This window comes from Lates calcarifer, linkage group LG19 (genome assembly GCF_001640805.2).
Source record: "Lates calcarifer isolate ASB-BC8 linkage group LG19, TLL_Latcal_v3, whole genome shotgun sequence".
Lineage (NCBI taxonomy): Eukaryota > Metazoa > Chordata > Actinopteri > Centropomidae > Lates > Lates calcarifer.
This window is the reverse complement of record NC_066851.1, coordinates 2,293,407-2,301,539: the sequence shown is the minus strand read 5'-3', so window position 1 is coordinate 2,301,539 and position 8,133 is coordinate 2,293,407. Positions and strand designations below refer to the sequence as shown.

Below are 8,133 nucleotides of genomic sequence, written 5' to 3'. Positions count from 1 at the left end.
ACGATGCTGCGACTGCTGCTGTTTTGATTTGTTTGTGTGGACGTCGCTGGGAGAGGACGCTCACCTCCCTCTACCCAAACACGTCCTCCGCTAGCATTCAAATACTCTCCCCTTCCCCTCTTTCTGATGAGACGCAAATACTGAAATGAGGCTTGGGCGTTGAAGGCTCATGTAACAGCATGGGAACTGTGGGAGAGGTGCTACATAATTAAAAATATCATTTCAGCTCCTGCGCTCGCCTATTTCCATTCAGCATTACCATGTCTCCACAGGTAAATTGCTCCCTGTACTCCAGCGATGATGGTAATGAGGGGTGGTTAGGTCTGACACCACGTCTCTTTGATTTAACTTAAATGAGAAATATGCCATCAACAGGGGGGGACTCAATCATAGCGACTTTAAATATGATATGAGCCCAGCTGAACTAGAGGGGGTGAATCACACGGTAAAAGTATGATATTAGGTTGGCTGATGGAAAGGGATACTCACACCATCAGAGGTGTGTGTGTGTGTGTGTGTGTGTGTGTGTGTGCATGTTATCACTTGAGTCATGTCAGCTCTCCTAGAAAAAAAACCTTATTATACAGATAATAATATATAAAAAAACATATCAGTTTTGGCATTGGCTCTGGGCTCATTTTCACAAAACTGTGGCTGTCACTGCATTTCACTCTCAGTGTATTTCAACTAATTGTGTATTTCATTTGAACACACACACACACATACGAAAAATAAGATTTGATCTCCTCCCACAAGAAGTGTATTCATTTGAGGAGACATTTTATAGACTCGGAGCTAAAAACTCTCTGATGTCAAACCTCAATTAATCAGATATCCATCAGTGATATCAAAAGAATCAAAGTTTTTCTTGCAAGAGCACTTCTGGCTTTTTGTTAAAGGGCTCAAAGCACCGATCCTTCAACAGATGAATTTCAAATAAATGTCGGTTTTGCTGTTTAGTTTGTCTGAGGGCTCCTGCTTAAAATGAGACCATGTGAAGTGAATTTTAGGAATGCAGTGTTGTGGAAAAAAATGGATCTAGAATCAAATTAAAATTGAGATTAATTATCATTATGGCCCTGTACTAATTAACCTGTTTATTTTTCAGACTACAGCATTTGTACAGGGTCTCAGTCTTGAAAACCAGTGTGTTTTCATCCTTATAGTGCAGAGATACATGCATATTTCCATTTAGCTGGTAACTATACACCAGCTCCTCACCTACAAAGCTCTTAATTGTCAGTCACAATCATACCTTAAAGATCTCATAGTCCCCTACAATCCCACTAGGACTTTGCACTCCCAGAATGCTGGTTTACTGGTGGTTCCCAGAGTTTCTAAGAGTAGACTGGGAGGCAGAGCCTTCAGTTATCAGGCTCCTCTACTGTGGAACCGTCTCCCAGTTTCAGTCCAGGAGGCAGAAACACCCTCTGTACCTTTAAGAGTCGGCTTAAAACTTTCCTCTTTGATAAAGCTTATAGTTAGGGTTGGCTCAGGCTTGAACCATCCCTTAGTTATGCTACTATAGGCCTAGACTGCTGGGAGATCTCCCATGATGCACTGAGCTTCTCTCTCTCTCTCTCTCTCTCTCCTTCTCCATTTGTACGTATTCATATCTCCAAATACATGTACTATTGACATCCTCTCTCTCCAGTAGTTTTTTTGCTCTTTAGCCTATCTCCTCTCCTCCATGATCCTGCAACACACTGCTGTATTATTATTATTATGATTATTGTTATGATTATTGTTATGATTATTGTTATGATTATTGTTATTATTATTGCCTCCCCTCTTCTCTCTCTCAGTCAAGGCAGATGGCAGCTCACCCTGAGTCTGGTTCTGCCTCAGAAGTGTCCGAGACTAAAAAGGCAGGACTCAGACGCAGAGATGACGTAAATAAAACAGACTTTATTTACAACTAAGGTTCTCTCACTGAGTGACAAAGAAACAGAGGCTATAAAATTATCCTAGGGCAGATAAGAAAACAAAAACAAAAAGTCACTCTCAAGAGGAGGAAAAAAACAAATGAACGGAGGCTAATAAAGTTAGAACAAATCAAAATCACTCACAGAGGAGGCAAACAAAAGGCTATGAAAAGATTTAACAAAAAAACGCTCCAACAGGAGGAAAACCAGAAAAGCTCTAAATAAAACTCTCTACTAAAAAACAGGAGGACCTAAGATAGCTATGAACATAAACGAGTAAAACAAAATCGCTCCAAAAGGAGGAAAACAAACAACTAGGAAAGTACTCTAAGGCTAAGGCGAGAAACTAAGATATCCTCTTACAGAGGAACAATGGCTTACTGGAGGCAACACTGTGGCTGTGGATACAAGGCTGGAGGTGAGTCGGGTGAACGGACAAAGACACTCTGGCAAAAGACAAAGGAGACACAGACTATTTAAACACTCAGAGGTAATGGGAAACAGGTGGAGACAATGAGTAATCAGGACACACAGGTGACACATGAGGAAGGGCAAGTGCTCTGAAACGAGAGGAGAGTGAATCCTTCAAAATAAAACAGGAAATGACAAGACCAAAATCCCAAGACAAGACAAACCTCACCGCTGTGTGACAAGAAGTTTTTCCTGGTGGCAGCTGTTGGGTAAATATAACCTGTAAATATGATAATATATCGAGTATGGACCTAGACCTGCTCTGAAAAGTGACTGACCTGACCTGACTTGAATTCACAGGTAAATAATGACAAACAGTTATTATCATTTTTATCATCCTGATTTTCCATGTAGTAATTTTTGCTGGTCTACTCTGATGTTCTCCATTCCAGACAGTTTCTAGTCTCCCAAACACTAAGAAGCACGTACTGCACTTTATTACATTAACTATTGTCTGCCAAAATGGCATCCTGCCTCTGTAGAGGAGCACAGCACAGCCCAGCTGAATGGAGCTGAGCTTAATATTTCCACTATGTTAGCCTATGATTATTAGTCATTAGTAACTCAAGACGAAAATATTAGCTTGATTGTGCCTGGTACTCTAAAGGCATAGCACGCTAGCAGCAGACATGCATTATTAGAAGAGAAACTAAGTCGAATGATTGTTGTGTGCTTTGAGCATTGGACCACAGCAATTGGTGTGTCGGTTTAAATTAGACACTGATCACTTAAAGCTCCTCTGTCTGAGTATCATGTTTACCCTGCAAATCATGGAGCACCACAGGACAGACGGATTGGCAGAGACACTTGGAGGATTTCATTCTCTCTCTCTCTCTCTCTCTCTGTGTGTGTGTGTGTGTGTGACTGCCTTCACGCAGTGAGTGCATCTTGGTTAACACAATATCAGACTGAGGAAATAAGCACAATTGTAAAGAAGAGATTTTATGTTGTTAACTTATGTGGAAGTTAAGTGGAAATGAGCTTGCTCTACAGAGTGTGGGTGGTGAGCTGTCATCGGGCAAATCAAGCTCTGATCCAGAAACATATTGTAAATATTTAAGATAAGGTAAGTTATCATTTTCATTTGTATCAATATCATATCATATACTATGAGTTATGAAGCTACAAACAACATCACAGTTGATAAGGGATGGCAGTGTGGGCTGCCAGCCCCTGCAGCCTGTGTGGACTAACAGTTTGTTCACTCCTTTCAGAGCTCAGGGTTAACTATGGTCCAGAGCAAGATATTATTTTTCTCTTGGGAGAATAGGCCAGGATATGCCACTTGGATCCTATAAAAAATCTAAATCAGATTAATCAGAGTATCATGAAATTTGCAATGGATATTCATTGTTTCCATTTCTTCTCATCAGTCTTAGCCAAAAGGTCTCATTTCAGGAAACAACCTGTGCAGGTGTGTCCATGTCGTTTATGCTTGTGGCAATTTTGGTGTTAGTTTTTTTGTCATTATTTTTAATGTGTTGTATGCAGCTATTTCTCTGTCTGAGAACAATTACATCCCCATTATTAATCCTGCCTATAAAACTTGGTTGATTGTTTCTTCAAACTCCAAAGAGCTGTCAGTGACCAAAACATCTCATCTACTTCAACTGCTGAACTATTTACTTGTATCAATGGTAACTCTGAGGTCTGACAATGAATTAATACACTGATCAGCCGATCGGGTGAAGTGAATAACTTCCATCATCTCTTTACAATACAAAGTTCTGCAGGGAAACCTTGGAGCCTGACATTCATCTGGATGTTACTTTGAAACATGCCACCTAATTTAACTTTGCTGTAGACCAAGCACACCCCCCCCATAGCAAACACACTCCCTGACGTCAGGGGCCTCCCCCAGCAGGACGGTGCTCCAACCACACCACAAAAACTGCTCAGAAATGGCTCAAGGAACTCAACAAAGAGCCCAAGGTGTTGACCTGGCCTCCAAATCCCCCAGATCTAAATCTGATTGAACATCTGTGGGATACACCACAACAAACCAGATGTTGGAGGCTCCACCCACAGGACCAAAGGGATCTGCTGCCAATATCCCAGTGCCAGACACCACAGGACACCCTCAGAGGTCCTGTTTCCATGTCCTGATGGGTCAGAGCTGTTTTAGTGACACAAGAGGGACCTATGCAATATTATACAAGTGGTTTTAATGTTGTGGCTGTACACTCTGAACTAAAGCTGTGATGACCTCTTGGAACTCACTCACATTCATACAGTTTCTGCTAAGCAGGCAGGACTGTCTTGTCATGCCGTGTTGACAGCTGATGACTGCAGAAACTGTAGCTGAAAAGCTCATTCTACACATTGTCTGAGTTGCCATGGTCACTGAGCTCTGTAGGATATAACAGGACTCTTAGTGATTTGTTGATCAAGTGTGACATATTGCTAAACTGTGTGTGAGTCATGTAATGGACCATGAAGGGAAAAGATGGAAGGAGGCGATGAATGATATTTATATATTTTTGAACCTCAAAAATACAAACTGAAGGTAAATCCCTTGGAAGGTAAATCCTTGCCTGTGGTGACTGCAGGCTGATGAGGATGAGATGGAGTTATCAGTCCAGATGGTTCTGCTGAGCATCACAATGACATAGATACCAGCAGAGATAAGCCGCAGCATCTCCTCGTGCGGAGAAACTGCGGCGGTCTATGTCGAGCTGTTGTGATTGGTAATACGCTACAGCTGTGACCATGAAATCAGGACTTAGCGTAATTAGCCACTTTGAAGCAGATATTTAATACCAACATTTTCAACAAAATACCAGGGGTTCTGGTGCTACTTGATGATAATCTGATATCCAAGCCTCTCGTCTCATGTATTTTCCTTCTTAACAACCGTGCCATTTTGGGGCAGGGAGATGGGACATGGGTTCCATTTGGACCGTCTGTTCATGAGCCAGACAAAAATGCCGCGGTGCAATAACCTCAATTCCTATTTGTAGGAGGGAGCCGAATATGACACATGCACTTTTTGAAAGAAAAATAAAGAGCATAGGTATAATATTACAGTGTTATTGGGGTGGCTTTTTCCCTGCTGTAAATACCTCTGTATTGGCCCCATGCAGCTTTAGCTTTGAGTTGATTTGCAGTGGTATATTTTATGTGAGGCCTTTGACTCAGGATGCAGGTTCTAACTGTATTCAGGGTGGTAACATGTTTCTTGTACAGTCTTCCTTTGCCCAACATATTTCATATAGTTTACATCTTCCTGCTTCATCTTTGACCCACTGTGCTTGTTGAAGTAGTGCAAACCTTCTTCTTTAACCTTTTAAAAAAGTTATCAGAGACTGTACAGGTGCCTGCGCCTTTGGTTTTACCTTGAAATAAAGCAGAAACTAATCTGACAAAACTGTTGGCTTGGTTATAACTATGTCATAACCTGACGGTCCTGACTGCTTGTGGTCATTTGTCTGTCTGACCTATTTTTGGTGATGTTGCTGTATTCTGAGTTCTCAGCAATTACTTTAGTGAGTACAGTGTTATTATATCTGATAGAAACGATGGCAAGGATCACAATAATATTTAAGTCATAATGAGCCTGACAATTATTTAACAACAATTATTCGAATGTGCTTCTAGTGATGGACCCACAGATAATTTTCACCAACTCTGCAGTTAGTGTCAGTACTACAAAGCTTTTTTAGCCTCTTTTATCCTGTTATTTTAATTTTAAAACCCACCAGTTGTACTCTCATCAACCTTGTTTCCAGTGGCTGCCAGCAGCTGTTTTCAGTGAAAAAACTCTGATAAACCAAATGTGCAGTACCTGCCCAGCACCAGACAGCAGACCAACACAGTTATAGAGCAGCTGGTGAACATGGTGGAGTAGCTAAAGAGACGAATGCTGATATTGCTGTATCTGCTGGATGTTTAAAAAGGTTTATTAAGGTTATTAATGTATATAGTATCAACACAGTAGCAGAAAAAAAAGTAACGTAGTTTTAATTTTTGTGTGTATAAAAGTGCCATGAACAATGAGGCGACTTAAATTCATGCAAATCTTAAAAACAGACATTTTCTAGCCTGTTTTTTTTTTTTTCCTTGCTCACAACACAAGTCACTTTTTTAATGTTCAGAAACAGACGACCTTCTTTGGCCTCTCTGCTTTTTTGTACTTTTTGGAGGCTATCAAGCTGAATTGTTTCAGACAAAGTAATCCCTCTAAACTCGCAACTGGTTGTTTTGCGCAATATCCCTAAACTGCATCAAAGCTAATTTGGCTGATGGTAACTCTCCACCAGTGATGTAAGCTGAGACCCCAACGACTGATGATGAGGCATAAACGGACCAAATCAAGGCTCCACTTTGCGCTGATTTGGCTCAGGCCTCTCAGCTTTCGCCCTCAGCTGTTTAATACCTTCCACTGGAGCAGCCGGGGCAAAGCTGCAGCAGCAGGGAGGCCCTTAATGAAGTGCTTTCAGATGGAAAGGCTTTTCAGGCCTCGCAATGCTCCTATCAACCCCCCTTCAAGTCCAGAATAAGAGAATTAGCTAAGCCTTGTCCAGGCCCTCACCCTCACCACCCAATCCTCAACACCAAACCTACAGGCCCCTAACACCACCCTTCTCAAATCCCCTGTCCCATCCATTTTTCCCCTGCTGTGTTGTCCATGTTTAATGAAGCTGTGATATATTTATGGCCAGCCAAATCCCGCTCTAATCCCACCCTTGATAATAACGGCTCAGTAACTGTTTTCCTTAAACATGCTTCATGAGCACTGGCTGGAGACCCACCGGTCCTGGCTCTGTGGATATTACTCAGTAACCTAATTTTCACTTGCTGTATGTAATGTACACCGATGTACAGAGGGGAGGGGAGGTAGCTGCAGGTCAGTGGCAGGCTTCTGCATTGTTGGGGGGTGGCTCTGAAAAAAAAAAAAAAGGGGGTCCTGTTTGCGTCACGAAATGGGCTCCTCATGGGGTTGAAGGGGCAAAGGCAACAGCAGGGCCACCTCAGCGAGTAACGAGGTGTTGCTGGACCCATTTTTTAGAGTCAAATTACATCAGAGCTCATGAGAGCCATTGTAAACACGAATAAACCGCGCCGGTCTCCAAAACGGTATTTGAGAGAAAACAATAATACGCCTGTACAAAAATGACGTAAAGGCGCATTAATACTGTGTTTTGAGAAACATTCTGAAATTTCTGTTGGCAGATGGAGCGGTGATTTAACGTTTTTATTTTCACCATAAACAAAAATGCAATGGACACAAACATGTTGCTACTCAGCCAGAGCTCACACCGCTGATGATGCAGAGATGTTGACAGACCGTTCACTTTTAGGGTAAGAAGTCTTAGTTAAGTTTAAGGCCTGGTTTAGAGGAGACAAACTAGGATCAATCACAATGCAGTCAATTCAAAATTTTGACTAGACTTAGACTTATTGATCCCTTGGGATGACTCCCTCAGGGAAACTAAGTAGAACAGATACTACGCTTGATCTTAGCCAAAAGGCCAAGAAGCGTTTACTGCACTGAAACCTGGATACCAATTTATTGTCAAGAGCAGGTAAAAGGACTGGTTTAACACTCATCAAAAAAGCCTGAATAAGATAAAAGATTAATGGGAAAAGATCACAGTGAGGGAAAAGGATTTAAAGGATCATTTACCCTGATTGATAAAAAAAACAAGAAGAAAAAATTCAATCTCAGTACACTGAGGTGAGAGGGATTACAACATCACATTTAAAGGCAGATCACTAAAATGTGTTCACAGAGATT

At 41.5% G+C, this 8,133-nt stretch overlaps 1 pseudogene; it reads right to left on the bottom strand.

Annotated features, from left to right (window-relative positions):
- Positions 1-7,699: 7,699 nt before the first annotated feature.
- LOC127143660 (uncharacterized) lies at positions 7,700-7,879 on the bottom strand (annotated as a pseudogene).
- Between the last annotated feature and the right edge of the window lie 254 nt (positions 7,880-8,133).